Source organism: Oryctolagus cuniculus, chromosome 2, assembly GCF_964237555.1.
Source record: "Oryctolagus cuniculus chromosome 2, mOryCun1.1, whole genome shotgun sequence".
Taxonomy (NCBI): domain Eukaryota; kingdom Metazoa; phylum Chordata; class Mammalia; order Lagomorpha; family Leporidae; genus Oryctolagus; species Oryctolagus cuniculus.
The window spans coordinates 177,574,993-177,591,740 of NC_091433.1; the positions used below are offsets into that span (position 1 = coordinate 177,574,993).

General features: G+C 51.6%; 1 protein-coding gene and 1 long non-coding RNA gene across 7 annotated transcripts in view; both read right to left on the reverse strand.

The window, feature by feature from the left end:
- The window catches only part of EFR3B (EFR3 homolog B), a 135,126-nt gene that overhangs the window by 57,408 nt on the left and 60,970 nt on the right, over positions 1-16,748 (reverse strand). The window lies entirely within an intron of this gene.
- On the reverse strand, positions 1,781-16,489 carry LOC138848662 (uncharacterized). Its single transcript, XR_011386745.1, has 2 exons — positions 6,444-16,489; positions 1,781-5,520 (listed from the first exon to the last, which is right to left on the reverse strand). It is a non-coding gene; the product is annotated as an uncharacterized lncRNA (long non-coding RNA).

The following is a 16,748-nucleotide window of genomic DNA, read 5'->3' on the forward strand; positions in this document are numbered from 1 at the left end:
CGGCAATCAGTCCGTTCTCACGGTGTGTCTCCGACTCCCGGGAGGGTTGAGGCGTGTTTGTTTAGTTCTCCCGACAACACTGAGGAGGGCTCTGTTGTCCCCATTTTACAGAGAGGAAAAGAGGCTTGGGACACGAAGACAACGTCTCCAAAGTCACACAACTGCTAAATGGGATAACTGGATTCAAACCCAGGGCTGTGCCACTGCAGGGGCTCCACACTTAACCCCTGGTTTGCAAAGGAGAAGACACTCGGACTTACGTAAATGAGTCATTGGAGAAAAAACGCATTTTGGGCCTGAGAGATACAGCCCAAGAGTGCAGAGCTGCCACAAGCCAGCATGTTATTAAGAGACAGGAGAATAGCAAGGCCACCGAAGGCCATGCACTCAGCAGAGTGACACTGCTGTGGACGGTGAGGTCACAGAAGCCCCGAGGAGGAAGCGGAAAAATCAATTCCGTGTCCCACAGCCATGCCGGTGCTGGTGCAGGGACACTGCTGGAGGCCTGGGCCGGCCCAGCTTTGTCTGTCAATCAGGTCCCACGAGAGGCAGCCATGCCACTGACAGTGCTCACAAGCCAGGCCCCACATGCAGATGGCCCCCGTGTACGGGCTCTCTGCCCACTGCCCTGGCGGCACCATCGGCCTCGCAGCTGCTGCAGGGCTGGGCCTCCCAAGTGAGCTTCCTCCATGTGCCGCTCTGCACAGAAACTGCCCTGTAGCGTGTGGCTCTGCCCAGTGGCTCTCAATGAGCCCTTTCACAAGGCTGCTGTGGACCGTCTTGGGCTGTGGGCAGGAGCCCTGGTGCGGGCTGGCACAGGCCCTGGGCTGTCTCCCGGCACACCCACTGCCGCACTGCAAGACAGCCCATGATGGCTGGGACACGTTTCCTCCCTTCCCTGGGCTTCCTACTGTTTGACTGCAACCTAATTAACATGCAGGAGAATGCACAGATCTTCAGAGATCAGTATCTTGTTTCTGACAACTGTGTTTACACGTGTGGAACTCCCACCCAAACAAGAGGTTCCCCCCCAATGTTGCCCCTTCCAGCCAAGCCCCCCACCAACCACCATCTGATTTCTATCTATAGAGACCTGCTCTTGCATGTCCTCCTGCATAATCATTTCTAAAACGTAATTAGAAGGTTCCAGGTAACTGCCCATCAGGCCTTTGGTGATGAAAATACGTTTATTTGTATTTATGTTCTGCCATTAAAATGGTAGCTATAGAAACTGAAAAATACAAAAATTTTTTAAAAGAAAATTAGAATCATGAGCCTATCACCCAGAAAATAACCATGTTACTGTTATCATGGGTTTCTTTCAGGGCTGGTCTCTGTGCAGTGATTATAAGGTGTCTTGCTGGTGGCATTAGCTACTTTTTTTTAATCAATAAAACATATTGCTTCTCACTTCAGAGTAGGCGTCTGGAACTGCCCAAACCTAGAGGCAGCCCGGTCGAAAGCCAACTCGAAATTGCAGGTGCCGACCCTCACAGCTCAGGTGCAGCTGACGCTGAAGTCACATTTACAGTCTTTTGTGGCAACGTCAGGTTCTCCCCCCCCCCCCCCACTGACAGTTGCACGGGGTCCCCTGTGGTACCTCAGTTTCCCTGCTCAGAAGGACGACTTCCTGAGACCCTGTCGAGGTGAACAGGCATCTGCCATTGATTCAAACCATCCCAAATATATCCTCCAAATTCGATAACCATCCTTCCAGCCATTCTCACAAGACGCAGGGACAGACATGCCCTTAATCTTATTTGCTCTCGTATGAACTGTCTTTCTTTTAAAAATGGCAATTTAATGAGACTCTTAATCTGAGTCGGAGCTTCCCAGAGATCCAGGAAAATGAGGTCACTTTCTGCATTTCCTTTTTTAGAAGCCCCTGAGCAACGTGGCGACGGATGCTAGAGTCGTCAACATGATCCGATCGCGCCACCGGTGCAGAGCAGGGTCAACTCCCACAAAACCGAAACAGGTCCTGTTACACTGCAGCGCCCCCTTCTCCCCTCGCCCAGGCCTCCATTCTGTTTCTGTCTCTATGAATTGGGCTATTTTAGGGACCCCGGCCTCATGGAATCGTGCAGTTTTCTTCCTTTTATGAACGGCTCCTTTCACCCAGCATGACGTCCTGAGGGCGGCAGCAGGTGGCAGGACTTCCTTCCTTTCTGAGACGGAGTGGGAGTACTGGACACCTCGGCCACGTTCGGAGTGGGAGTACTGGACACCTCGGCCACGTTCTGCTTATCCCTTCATTTGCTGGCGACACTGGGTTGCTTCTGCCTTAGGCTACTGCGAATAACGTGCGTGCTGTGAACACGAATACCTCTTCCTTCCCACCTTTCTATGCTTCTCCCTAGATACGCAGAAGAGGAATTGCTGCATCATATGGGGATTCTATTTTTAGTTCTTTGATGAGTCACCGTACTGCTTTTTTTATTCACAGCAGCTGCACCATTTTACATCCTCACTAGCTTTACACAAAGATTCCAATTCCTCCACGTCCCCGCCAACACTTGTTACTTTCTGCATTTTCTCCAACGCCATCCCAATGGACGGGAGGTGTCACTGTGACTCTGATCTGCATTTCCTGAATGATTTGTGACATGAAGCCCCTCTCCATGTGCTTGTTGGCCACTTCCATACCTCCTTTGCAGAAATGTCTAATCTAGTCCTTTCCCCATTTTTACCTCAAAAATTGGTTGTGCTTGGTGAGCAATAAGCATTCTTTATATAGTCTGGATATTAAATTCTTATCTGATATATTACTTGCAAATTTTTTTTTTCCATTCTGTGGGTTGCCTTAGATTCTGCTGATAGTACCTTTTGATGCACAAAAGTTTTAAACTTTGATGTAGGCCAACTGGTAATGGCATTTAAAAAAGAAACCATGTGGGATGCAATAGAACAAGCCTGGTTCTGTTCTTGCCTATACCACTTAATAAGCTGGGTGACCCTGAGCAAGGCATTTAACGTCTCTGAACCTCACTGTTCTTATCTGAAAACAGGAGAGGAAATGGGGAAAGAGACACCCACTATGCAGGATTTTTGTGAAACCTGAATGTATGCAAAGCAAGAATGGCAGCTCTCGGCTCTCAGCCTCCTACTCAGCTCGGGCCACCCCACTGGACAGGACCCCAGGACAGACTGAATTAACAAAGGGGTCCTCATCCCTGCTTTCCCAACAAGGAAACTGACACACAGCAGAGCCTACGTTCCCTGCGGGCCCTCTGGATAGCACCTGCTCCGGTCACCAGCCGTCCCTGCCACCTCAGCCACGTGCAGGCTGCAGGAGCCGGAAGCCTGCCGAGCCCATCCAGTCCGGCTCTCCCAGTGGACGGATGGCAGAACTCAAGCCGTGGGAGGTTGAGAATCTGGCCCAGATGCCCACGGCCCTGATGGCCATGTCCCCGCCCCATCCAGCGATGCCCTCGATAAAGCATGGACGGTACTGGATGCCCAGCCTGCCCACGTCTCTCCAGAACACTTAGCCTGCTCCTCCCCAGGGGGAGAAGAGGACGATTCTAGCAACCCTGGGGTTCACTGCTATTACCAGCGCTTGGTAGGACCACACACGTTGGGAGCCGGATGACAACAGGAGGCCTCTGCTGTTCTCCCCTCCTCTGCTCCGGTTTAGACCTGCAGCCCAGGTCCGCACGCCTTCATCCCGCACACTGGCCCAGTTCTCTGGCTCCCGGACTGCAGGTGCGCGAGGCTGCGCCGTGCTCTATCAAGAACCTCTGGCCAGGTGCTGCCAGGCAGTGAGAACGGATGCTCACGGCCTTTGCCGCAGAGGACCTTTTAATCTCACTTTTGTGGAAGAAATTGTGTGAGTGGGATCAAAATAAAGATTCACTCAGAACTACACCGCTAAATGACCTTTGTTATTAGACCTTTATTATTAGAGAGAGAGACATCTACCCTGGGCCCCCGAAACCCAGGAGGAAACACGTGAGAATGTCTTAACCACACCAGCAGGTCAGCAGAGCGGCTATTTCTTACAACTAACACCTGCAAATGGGGAGGGACGGTCAAATGGTTGTTTATTTACATGGGATTATGATTAATGTGGGAAGGCACATTAAGATGACAAAATATTGCTGCTGTCACTACAGAATTCTCTCTGACCCTAGAGAAATCCCCCACCCCTCATCACTGATAGTCTGTTAACGTGGGCTGCCATGTATGTATCCACGTGTGTATTATGAATGGATGAATGACACATGCAACTATTTTACAGCTCAATGCAAACATCTGAGCTTGTACTACACACCAAAGTCCTCTGAAAGACGCCGGGTAAGCAAAGCTGATTAAAATAGAGACCCAAGGCCCCAGGAGGCTCACAGATCCATTGTGTGAAGAAATGAATGACAGAAAACAAAAGCAAGGCTCGTGACACAGTGGGGCGTGGAGGAGGCTGGGGGGAGGTGGCAGAGCTCAGGACTGTCCCCGCAGGCTTCAGCTCTAGAAACGTCCATCCCGTGGGAGCCGTGAGAAGCCGGGGCTGCACCCCTTCCACTGCTAGTGGTTCCCCGTGAAGGGATCCTCAGACCAGGTCTTTCTAAACGCTGTCATTTATAATTACTTCAAGTATTAGCCACTTAAAAAGAAAGTAGGGACATGGACAGGGGTGTCTCTGGATAGCTGTGATCAGCATGGGAGCTCCGCCAAGCCAAAAACCTAAGACCCCTGGATCCCAAATGCTGGCCTTTTTCTAGATCCAGTCATGAGAAAGTTAGCATGTGAGGGGCTGGCGCCATGGCTCACTTGGTTAATCTTCCGCTTGTGGCGCCGGCATCCCATATGGGTGCCGGTTCTAGTCCCGGCTGCTCCTCTTCCAGTCCAGCTCTCTGCTGTGGCCTGGGAAGACAGTGGAGGATGGCCCAAGTGCTTGGGCCCCTGCACCCACATGGGAGACCAGGAGGAAGCACCTGGCCCCTGGCTTTGAATCGGTGCAGCGCGCCGGCCATAGTGGCCATTTTGGGGGGTGAACCAACGGAAGGAAAACCTTTCTCTCTGTCTCTCTCACTGGCTGTAACTCTGTCAAAATAAATAAATAAATAAGAAAGTAAGTTAGCATTTGAATCCTGGAATCCCAGTTCTCGGATTTATAGACAGACATGTGTTACGGTGCTGAATTTACACATGTGGGTGCCCGATAAGGGCTTCCTATAACCCACATCCTAGATGTAAAGTCACAGCTAAACGAACGTAAAATCTACTAAAATAGTCAATCTGGATTTCCTGCTACAGTGAATTTGTTTGGCGTCAGACACGGAGAACTGCCTTCAGGTGCAAAAGCAGGGTTTTGATCTCACATAGGCTCTGTGAAGACTTGCTCAGGAGGCAACCGGGTGAACGGACCTGAACCAGCTGCACGACCCTGGGCAAGCTCCTGCACTTCCGGATCGCTGCACCCTCAGCTGGACCGCGGAGATGACGACACCTCCAGAGGGCTGTCCCCAGCTGAGCTACCGGACGGCACGGCGCGCAGCAAACACTGGCACGTTTGAGCACCACCTAAGGATTAGAGTGGCATAAGGGGTTAATAAAGACGCCACCTCCTCGCAGTCTGGGTGCTCTTCTCGCCTTCCCAGTGCAGGGAGGACAAGGACACGGGCCCTGTGAAGGGCCCCCAGGGGACAAGGACGTGCTCAAGGTCGTCGGGGTGATGGCAGTCCCCTCTGCGGGCCGGTGATCAGCCTAGTGGTTAAAACACCCAAGTACTGGGTTCGAGTCCCAACTCCAGCTCCTGATTCTAATCAAGAGCAATCCTAAAACTAGATGGAGGAATTTCAACAGAACCCCAGAACGGGGTCTGCTCACCCGGGGCACAGTGGGCCGGTCACAGACACTGGGCTGGTGGGAAAACCTCGGTATTAACTGCAAAGCTCTGAGCAAGGGGCCAGGCAGCGATTACGCAACTCTTGGACTCCCCGAGGGAGGGAAGGCAGTGACTCTTAGGGTCCAACGCTGGGGATGAGCAGTGTGTGATCCACTCACGCAGCGGCCTCTGGTTGGTCCACAGTATGCTTGGCTTTCATTTGATTGGTCAGTGATGGGGACCCGTGTGTTTCCTTTGGAATGGACAAGGGTTGGCTCCCCATCTGCCCGGGGTCTAAGGGTAGACTGGGTATTCCTTTCTTTGTTCAAGGCTTGAAGTTCCCTCCTCCCCCCAAAATCTCAATTTAAGCCTAGCATGAGGATGTTGGCTATAGGGGTGACCAGTGCCTGTGAGGGCCTCTGATGGGGAGTTCCGCCCTGAGTTCTTGTGAGAGCTCTCAGGCAGAGGCCAGCACGGAGGTGTTAGTTAGCTCGGCTAACAACAGGGACATCTGGCCCTCCCTTGATTTACTGAGCTTTACAGAGGAACTGCACACTAAGGAAGAGCTCCTGGGACCAGATAAATCTATTCCAAAGACTGCCCGGGGTGGGGTGCTTACAATTCCAGCTTCCTGCTAACGTGGCTCCGGGAGGCAGTGGTGATGGCAGCAGTAATTGGCTTCCTGCTCCCCACGTGGCAGACCTGGACAGCATTCCTGGCTCCTGGTGTTGGTCCTCCCTGCCCCAGCTGCTATGGGTATCTGGGGAGTGAACCAGCAGATGGAAGGTCTCTCCCTCAATTAAACAATAACAATAGTGAGACCCTTAGGGCAAACCAGGAAGGCAACCAGAACAGGGCCAAAGGCAATTTCACAAGAAAGCATGAGAACCCACACCCTTACTTTTGGATGCATCTTGATACCCTACACACTGGTATACAGCAGATAAAGTTGAATATATATTATTTTTTTGACAGGCACAGTGGACAGTGAGAGGGAGACAGAAAGAAAGTTGAATATATTTTCAACAGAAAATTCTATTATATGAATATTTATGACTTCTCTTTTAGGATGAATGCCTTTCAGATCTTAGCATTCCTAAAAAAACTATTTGTTGTAGGCAGTTGCATTAAAAAAAAAAATTCCTAGGTGCTAACTGCTGTGGCTTGAATGTAGTTTGTCTCCCTTGAAAGTCAGGTTGAAATCTGATGAGAAGTCCACTGTGAGTCTAATTGCAGATCCTCTGAAAGTAACCTGGCGTTTCTCTCCTGCACATTCTAGAGTCTTTCGTTTATATTTTACTGTGAGAGTTTGATTACAGTGTGTTGTGCTGAAGATCTTTTCTGGTCATGTCTATTAGGAGTTCTATGTGCTTCCTGTACTTGGATGTCCCTTTCTTTCTCCAAGTTGGGGAAATTTCCTGTTACTATTTCTTTTTCTTTTTTTCTTTTGACAGGCAGAGTGGACAGTGAGAGAGACAGACAGAGAGAAAGGTCTTCCTTTTGCCGTTGGTTCACCCTCCAGTGGCTGCTGCGGCTGGCACGCTGCGGCCGGTGCACTGCGCTGATCCGAAGCCAGGAGCCAGGTGCTTCTCCTGGTCTCCCATGTGGGTGCAGGGCCCAAGCACTTGGGCCATCCTCCACTGCACTCCCAGGCCACAGCAGAGAGCTGGCCTGGAAGAGAAGCAACCAGGACAGAATCCAGCGCCCCAACCGGGACTAGAACCCGGTGTGCCGGCACGGCAGGCGGAGGATTAGCCTATTGAGCCGTGGTGCCGGCCTTTTTTCTTTTTTAAAGACTTTTTTTTTTTTTTTAATTTATTTGAGAGGTAGAGTTACAGACAGTGAGAGGGAGAGATAGAAAGAAAGGTCTTCCTTCTGCTGGTTCACTCCCCAGATGGCCGCAACAGCCAGAGCTGCGCCAATTTGAAGCCAGGAGCCAGGTGCCTCTTCCCAGTCTCCTACGTGGGTGCAGGGGCCCAAGCACTTGGGCCATCTTCTACTGCTTTCCCAGGTCATTGCAGAGAGCTGGATCGGAAGAGAAGCAGATGGGACTAGAACCAGTGCCCATATGGGATGCCGGCACTGCAGAGGATTAACCTACTGTGCCACAACACCGACCCCTCCTGTTACTATTTCACTTTTTTAGCCTTCTAATCCTCTCTCTCTTTCCATGCCTTCAGGAATTCCTGTATGTTGTATCATTTGCTAGTATTCTGTAGATGCCCAACAGTGTTTTTTAGCTTTCTAATTTCTTCTTGTGTTTGCTCTGACTGTATCATTTCCTGTGCTTTGTCTTCTAAGTCAGATATTCTTCCTTCTGCTTCACCAATTCTGTTCTTAAGGCTCTCCACTGTATTTTTTATTTGTTCTACTGAATTCTTCATTTCCAAGATTTCATTTTGATTTCTCTTTAAGATCTCAATTTCGTGGGAAAAGTTATCTTTCAAGTCGTGTGTGGATTTCATTAGTTCGTGCATTTGCTTCTGATTACTTCTAAGTATCCTATGGTCAATGTTTTGAATTCCATTTCTGGCATTTCTTCAATCTCGTCACCTTCACAATCTAGTACTGAGGTGTTGTGTTATTTTGGGGTGCTACGTTGTCTTCCTTATTCTTGTTTCTTGATTTGGTGCGTTTGTTATTCAGCATTTGTGGAGATACTTGTTGGTTTCTTGTTTTTTCCGCTGTGGCGGCATTTATCTTTAGACTACGTCTGGGTTAGTGGAGTATTTGCTTCCAGGGAATAACTAGTGGTGTACGGTGGGGGTGGCCAGTGCTCCAGGGCGGAGGGCGTGTCTGAGGAGGCATGCCCAGGTTTCTCATGGTAAATCTCCATTTATTTATTTATTTATTTATTTATTTATTTTACTCAGAGGGGAGGTTTTTTCTGGTCTGTCGGTGTAGACTGAGCTGAGCTCCTCTCCTTGAAGGAGACCAGTGCCTGGGTTCTAGCCCCAGTGAGTATATTACTCGTCCTCTCTGCTGATAAGGACCACAAAGGTTCTGTGCAGTCCTCAGTGTGAGCTCAGGTTCCCCAGCAATGTCCCTCGCCAGGAAACCAGGGAGCCCTGAGCGAGTGGAGCCTCCCACAGCGACTGCCCAGAGTCCCAGCCACACCCTGAGTCCTCCCACGAAGCCCCTGTGTTTTCACAGTCCCGGCACACAAGCCTCCCGCGGTCCCGAGCACCCAGCTCCCTGTCTGCTCTCCCCACCAGTCTCAGGAGTCTCCACTTGGCTGGTTGCTGGGCGTAGACATGAGCTGGCACAGCTGCTACGTATGTCCAAATTGGCGCCTGCTCTCTGTCAGCTTGTTACAGGACGCCTTTGCAGGATGATCTGGGAGAGAGGAAACGTGCCCCCACCTTGTTTTTTCTCCTCTAGTTTGGTGGGTACACTCTCCCCCATGGGGCTCCAAGCCGGATTCCCTCCAGGCTCTTCCTGCAGCTCTACCACCAGTGGCTTGGGCTGCTGCAGTCTGATCTCACCTCACTCTCCAACGCTGGTGCAGAGGCTCTCGGCTGCTGGGATCCTAAGTTGTGCACATCCTCGCCCTCCATGCAGGTCCACTGTGTGTGTTCCTCCAATTTGTGTCGAGTTTCCTCTGCTGTTTTCTCCCTAACTCTTCCCTGAGACTGTACTCTTTCCACCTTTTTAAAACTATCTTCTAGACTCAAGCAGCAAGCTCCCTCCTTACTCCGCCATCTTAATCCAGTGCTCAGGTTGAAATCTAACCCCCATTATGGAACAGAAGGAAGTGATGTGGCAATGCCCTTGGGAATGGACGAGGTCACTCCTGGTACCAATCAGTTCAAAGGTCATCTTGGGGGCAGGTCTGCTGCACAAGCCAGTCCAGCCAGGTCTCCAGCACACTCCCTGCCTTTGCCATGTGATACCCTGTGCGGCCACGGAGCTATGCCAGCAGGAAGGCTGTCACCAGGCACAGTCCCTCCACCTTCCACCAGAACCAGGAGCCACAATAAACCTCTTGTGTTTATAATCCATCTACCGAGTCTGTGGAATGTGCTATTAGCAACAGAAAACAGACTGAGACACTAGTGAGCTTGTAAACACTTCCTTTCTTAACTTCGCCTGCAGGAAGCACGAAACCGAATTTGCAGCTAGACCTTCTTGTATTCTTTTTTCTTTCTGAAATATTTAATTCTTTACTTTATTCCATTTCATTTTAGGTTTTCTTTGATCATAGCACGTGTATGTATAAACCATGTGACCCAAATCATCTTCAGAACAAGTTAGATTACAATAAATTGGTAGTTCTAGGTTACTTACTACCTATATTAAAAAAAGATTTATTGATTTATTTATTTGAAAGGCAGAGTTATACGGGGGGCGGGGGGGGGGATCTTCCATTCCCTAGTTCGCTCCTCAAATGGCCACAACAGCTAGAGCTGGGCTGATCTGAAGCCAAGAGCCTGGAGCTACCTCCTCGTCTCCCAGGTGGGTGCATGGGCCTAAGCACTTGGGCCATCTTCCACTGCTTTCCCAGGCCATTAGCAAGAAGTTGGATCAGAAATGGAGCAGCTGGGACTCAACTTTCACGCCAATATAAGAAGCTGGCATCATAAGTGATGGCTTAATTTTTTTTTAATATCGCTTACACAACTCACATTTGATGCACCACAGGATTCTGTTTGTTTCAATCCACATTATCCAATGCCTTCCCCCAGAGCTTTGTACCAGGGGCCAACATCTTCCACTGCCATTTGTGGTCCCAAGTTTCCTCATCTCTGAGGCCCCCACCTGGGGCTGCACAGGTGTCTCTTGGTCCTGTGCTTCTCTTCATTTTCACGCCCTCGTTCCATTCTGTGCAGGCCTCAGCTTCACTTCCCCAAAACAACTGAGCAAATCAGTCCTTGGCTGGAAACATTCGCTAGATCGCGCCGCTCGCAAGGATAGGTAACAGCCCCTCCTAGCATCTTCTCCTTACCCATCACATGTTCTCCACATCAAGTCTGCCCAAGCCGGAGAGCTGCCCCACCTCTCCCGAGTGGACAAGTCTTCTCCCTGCCCACCACCCTGCACCTGCTCTCAAGGCCGCCTCTGCCCTGCATGCCCGCCCTCCCCTCTCCTCTCACCCCCACACCCACGCCTGCTCCCCTCAGACGCTCTTCCAATGGCTCCACCTCATCTTAACCCCTCCCACTTAAAGACACAACCAAGGGGCCAGCGCTGTGGCTCACTTGGTTAATCCTCCACCTGCGGCGTCAGCATCCCATATGGGCACAGGGTTCTAGTCCCGGCTGCTCCTCTTCCGATCCAGCTCTCTGCAATGACCTGGGAAAGCAGAAGATGATGGCCCAAGTGCTTGGGCTCCCACATGGGAGACTAGAAGCACCTGGCTCCTGGCTTCTGATTGGCACAGTTCTGGCCGTAGTGGCCATTTGGGGAGTGAACCAACAGAAGGAAGACCTTTCTCTCTCTCTGTCTATAACTCTACCTGTCAAATAAAAGAAAAGAAAGAAAAAAAAGATACAACCAACTGACTGTTGGAAGAGCAACTCCACCCCACTTTACAAAATTCTGTGGAACATAACTTGGGTAGCATTTAGTTTTTCCATGTTTACAACTTGCTTGCCCATTTAAACTGTAGTCCTGACAGAAAAGATTTTAACCTGCAAATTTTTTGTGTAGTTTTGTACTTCTTAAACAATTTTTATTAGAGAGACAGAGACACTCCTCAAATGTCCACAATGGCTAGGAGGACCAGGAACTCAATCCAAGGAGCCTTGTGGGTGGCAGGGACCTATTATTTGAACCATTACCACTGCCTCCCGGGGTTTGCACTTGGAGGAAGCTGGAGTCAGGAGCCAGAACTGGCTAACAATCCCAGGCACTTGGATGTGGGACATGGCTGTCTTTTTATTCTTTTTTTTTTTTTTTTTTTTTTTTTTTTTTTGACAGGCAGAGTGGACAGTGAGAGAGAGAGACAGAGAGAAAGGTCTTCCTTTGCCGTTGGTTCACCCTCCAATGGCCACCGCGGCTGGCGCGCTGCGGCCGGCGCACCGAGCTGATCCCCCATGGCAGGAGCCAGGAGCCAGGTGCTTTTCCTGGTCTCCCATGGGGTGCAGGGCCCAAGCACCTGGGCCATCCTCCACTGTACTCCCTGGCCATAGCAGAGGGCTGGCCTGGAAGAGGGGCAACTGGGACAGAATCCGGCGCCCCGACCGGGACTAGAACCCGGTGTGCCAGCGCCGCTAGGCAGAGGATTAGCCTAGTGAGCCGCGGCGCCAGCTTCTTTTTTAAAATTTATTTATTTATTTGAAAGATAGAGTTACAGAGAGGCAGAGGCAGAGAGAGAGGTCTTCCATTCACTGACTAACTCCCCAGATGGCCACAATGGCCAGAGCTGAGCCAATCTGAAGCCAAGAGCCAGGAGTTTCTTCCAGGTATCCTACATGAGTGCAAGGGCCCATGGACTTGGGCCATCTTCTACTGCTTTCCCTGGCCATAGCAGAGAGCTAGTTGAGCAGCCAGGACTTGAACCAGTGCCCACATAGGATGCCGGCACTGCAGGTGGCGGCTTTACCTGCTATGCCAGAATGCCAGCCGGCCCCAGGACACGGGTATCTTAACCAATGTCCTGACTGCTGGGCCAAACGCCCTCCCTGTGAGGTTTCTGTCTCCCACATGATGCCCTGTAGCACCACACACAGCTGATACTCTACAAACAGCTGACAATGTACATCCACTTCCTTTCAACATGGAACATAGGGCAAATGACAGGTAAATGAGTAATACACTCAATAAATAAAGCACTCACACTTGGGACAATTCATTGAAAGGCAAATAGTTAAAAAAATATAGGAGCTGTAACTTCACTTGTAAGGAAGAGCATGAGTGAAAAATCATACTTCTCTATCAGATCAGAACAGACTGGGGGAAACCTCAGGCTCCGGAGGTTCTGAGGTACGAGGAGGTGGGTGCTCTCCCAGCTGCGAGGAGGACTGTGGGCACGAGTGGAAAGCAGACACGCAGAGCAGGTCTTTGAAATGTTCGCACACCTAGATCAGCCCCTTCTGAGGGCTACGGTCCAGGAAAATTCCCAAGATAAAAGAAAGCTCTGAGCACCAAGAACTTCCCTAAGGGCTATAATACTCAAAGTTCTATGAACTAGATGTACAAAGTGAAGTATGATCCATTCAGTGGACTGTTACACAGCATTAAAATGGCAGCCTGGGGGCTGGCATTGTGGTGTTGTGGGTAAAACTGCTGCCCGCATTGCCAGCATCCCATATGGGCGCCAGTTCTAGTCCCAGCTGCTCCACTTCCCATCCAGCTCTCTGCTAATGGCCTGGGAAAGCAGAGGAAGATGGCCCAGGTGTTTCAGCCCTTACCACCTGTGTGGGAGACCTGGATGAAGTTCCTGGCTCCTGGCTTCAGCCTGGACCAATGCTGGCCATTGCAGCCATCTGGGGAGTGAACCAATGGACAGAAGATCTGTCTCTCCCTCTCTTTCAAAATAAACAAATAAATCTTAAAAACAAACAAACAAACAGCAGCTTGGGTGAGGACTGAGGTGCAGCAGGCTAAGTCCTTGCTTAGGGAGCCTGCATCTCATAGGGAGGCAGCCAGCAGACAATGGCTCAAGCACTTGACCCCTGCCATCCACGTGGGAGACCCAGATTGAGTTCCTGGCTCCTGGCTGGGCCCTGCCTGTTGTGGGCACTGGGGGATTAAAATCAACATATGGAGACCTGTCTGTCTCTCTCTTTCCATCTCTTTCTCTGTTGCTCTGCCTTTCTAGTAGATGAAAATAGACATTTAAAAAAATGGCAGCCAGCTTGTATTCTATCACATAGCAGGGTAGTGATTGTATATTGTATATTTTTTATTTTTATTTTTTTATTTTTGACAGGCAGAGTTAGACAGTGAGAGAGAGACAGAGAGAAAGGTCTTCCTTTTTCCATTGGTTCACCCCCCAAGTGGCCGCTACAGTTGGCATGTTGCAGCCGGCGCACCGCGCTGATCCGATGGCAGGAGCCAGGTGCTTCCTCCTGGCCTCCCATGGGGTGCAGGGCCCAAGTACTTGGGCCATCCTCCACTGCACTCCCTGGCCACAGCAGAGAGCTGGCCTGGAAGAGGAGCTACCGGGACAGAATCCGGCGCCCTGACCGGGACTAGAACCCTGGGTGCTGGTGCCCCAGGTGGAGGATTAGCCAAGTGAGCCGTGGCACCGGCCTATTGTATATTTTTTTAAAAATCTAGACAAAAGGACTTTGAATGTTTTCTCCACAAAGAAATAACAAATGTCTGAGGAGACGGTATGCGTACTCTGATTTGAACACTACATCAGGTACACATGCATTGAAGCATCATATGGCATCCCATAAATATGCACCATTATTATGTGTCAACCACAAAACACAGAAATACATTGAGAAAAGGGCAGCCAGGGAGCTCTTATTAATGGGTGAAGGCGGGGAAGATACTTAAATTTAGAAGACAAAATGATGTAAAATTAGGAATTCCAACCACATAAGCAAATACATGTTAGGGAGAACATCAGAGCAACATTTGCTTATAGTTTGCAGTATTTGAAGATTCTCTAGACAGACTAGGGAAAAAAGAGGGTCATTTTTTTAGACTAGGTTTCCCTTTGCTTGACATTAGGAACAGAAGCGCAGTATTGTTCTGATGCTTACGGGGCACACGCTCTGTGTGATTTGTGCCTCTTTCCTATTAGGCAGAAGGACCAGTGTTGTGGCACAGTGGGGTAAGTGGCCGCTCGCAATTCCGCCATCCCAGACTGCAGTGCCGGCTGCTCCGCTTCCGACCCAGCTTCCTACTAACGTGCCTGGGAAAACAGCAGCAGATGGCCCAAGTGCCTGGGCTCTGCACCCACACAGGAGACCCACATGGACTTCCAGACTCTGGGCTTTGGTCTGGCCCTGCCCTGGCCACTGCAACCACTTGGGGGGGGGGGGGGGAGGTGAGCCAGTATTCGGATGAGAGATCTCTTTCTCGCTTGCTTTCTCTGTCACTCTGCCTTTCAAATAAATAAAATCTAAAAACTACAGAGAGGCGAGGGGCAAAGGGGCAGCTCTCTCATCTCGCCGAGGTGGGGTAGGCGCATTTATCACCTTTCAGAGCAGGAAAGAGGCTGCACAGGCTCAGGGCCGAGGTGACCGGAGGGCAGAGCCGGAGCTCAGACCCAGGCTGTGGGTCCTCCGTGCGCCTTCACCACCAGAGTACCACCGGGTACCACCACTAGCAGGATCCAGGTCAGAGGAGGCGGATGCAATGACTTCTATCACCATCTACAAGGGCGGCTTCAGTAGGCGGGACCATGGGTTCTTTCCGTGTTTTCCTCTTTACCTGATCTTCTGTAGAGTGGTATTAACTTGTTACTTTGTTTATGTACCGCAAGACAACTGCAACCCTCTGAATCACTGAGCCGAGAGGAACAAGAGCGAGAAAACCGGCTCTCTCCCCCTGCCCCCTCCTACAGGGAATAAAGGAGTCGGAGGCCTCACAGCTCCCACGTGCACAGGGCTGCAGGGGCAGAGCACGTGTGCACACATGTGTGTGGTGTGGGCGACGCGTGGGAGGAGGAGCAGAGGTGGGAGTGAGCCTCTGCGCCTCAGGGGGCTCCCCAGACTGAGCCGCTGGTGTGCCGGGTCACAGAGCAGGAGACAAGGCCTGAGCTGAGGCTGAGATGGCGGAGGGGTGATGAGAGAGGCTTTTGCTTTAGCGGGGCTGAGGGACCGAGGGACAGAGCGCGGAGGGAAAGCCTGCGCATGTGCTGCTCAGGCGGCCGCCCTAACCTCCCCAGCTCGGGCTCCGCACGCTGGGTGAGGAGCGTGTTCCCAGGCAGGGCCACCCTGGCGCCAACCCACACCAGGGGAACAGGAAACTCCTGGTTACGCCAACCCAACAGAAAGCAAAGCGGACGGAAACCCACTTTTTGCAGAAGATTTGTCCATGATCTCTCTATGCCCAAGTCCCTCGTCCATCTTGTGTGCTTTTGGGCAATGATTTCCAGAAAGTGACCAGGCTGCAGGAATGAACGGGCGGTGAGGAGGCAGCTAGTGTGTGCCTGGTGAAGGGAGATGGAGTAGTTCAGAGCCTTGGTGGTCAGCAAGGTCAAGGTTACACTGGGTGGGGAGGTGATGCAAAAAGGCCCGCACAGGCACTGATGGAGAGGACGAGAGAGGGGGAAGGGCCCTGGGGTGGTCAGGCTCCTGTGCGCCGCCCTGGGGGTACAGAGCCTCCTCTAGAGATTCACACCATGGCCCAGCTCGGAGACTCCCGGCAGACCTGCGCGATACAGGGGCGTTTGACATTTTACACGGCTCTCGGATCTGGATGCGCTAACCCCAGGCTTGGGGTTCCTGACCCAGACAAGAGGCTCTCAGCCTGCCCCAGGCAGAAGGAAGAAGACCCAGGGGGCCGAGTTGGGGAAGGCAGAGAAAGGTGAGGAGGGGAGAAGGGGGAGATAAAGCTGTGTGCAGAGCTGGTGAGGTGGGGAGACAGCCTCAGGTACACGACCGTACCACGGAGCTTGTCTTCAGGGCCGGTGGTCAAGGCCACCTGAACTTCCGGCTCCACAGGGGACCTCACTGCCCAGGGGCTAACAGAAGCCATGTGGGGGGTGGGGGTGAGCATTGCCCTGGGGCAGGGGAGCAGCACTGTGCAGGAGACCCTGGCTCCGTGCGCCCCTGCCCCCCCCTCCCCCCCCGCTCACCCTGCCACCTCACACAATGGCTCTGTGCCCTCTGACCTCCCCGTTCACATCTGCTCACCACTCCGCTGACTCCTGGGGGAGAACGATTCCGAGTAGCACCATCTCATGCAAGTGGAGAACATGCTAGAATGCCAGCGGCCAAGCTCTCCCCTGGGCGGGTGGCTGCCTCTCGCGCCTCAGACAAGGCTTTGCACCACACAGCGGCCTCAGAGACGGCCTCTC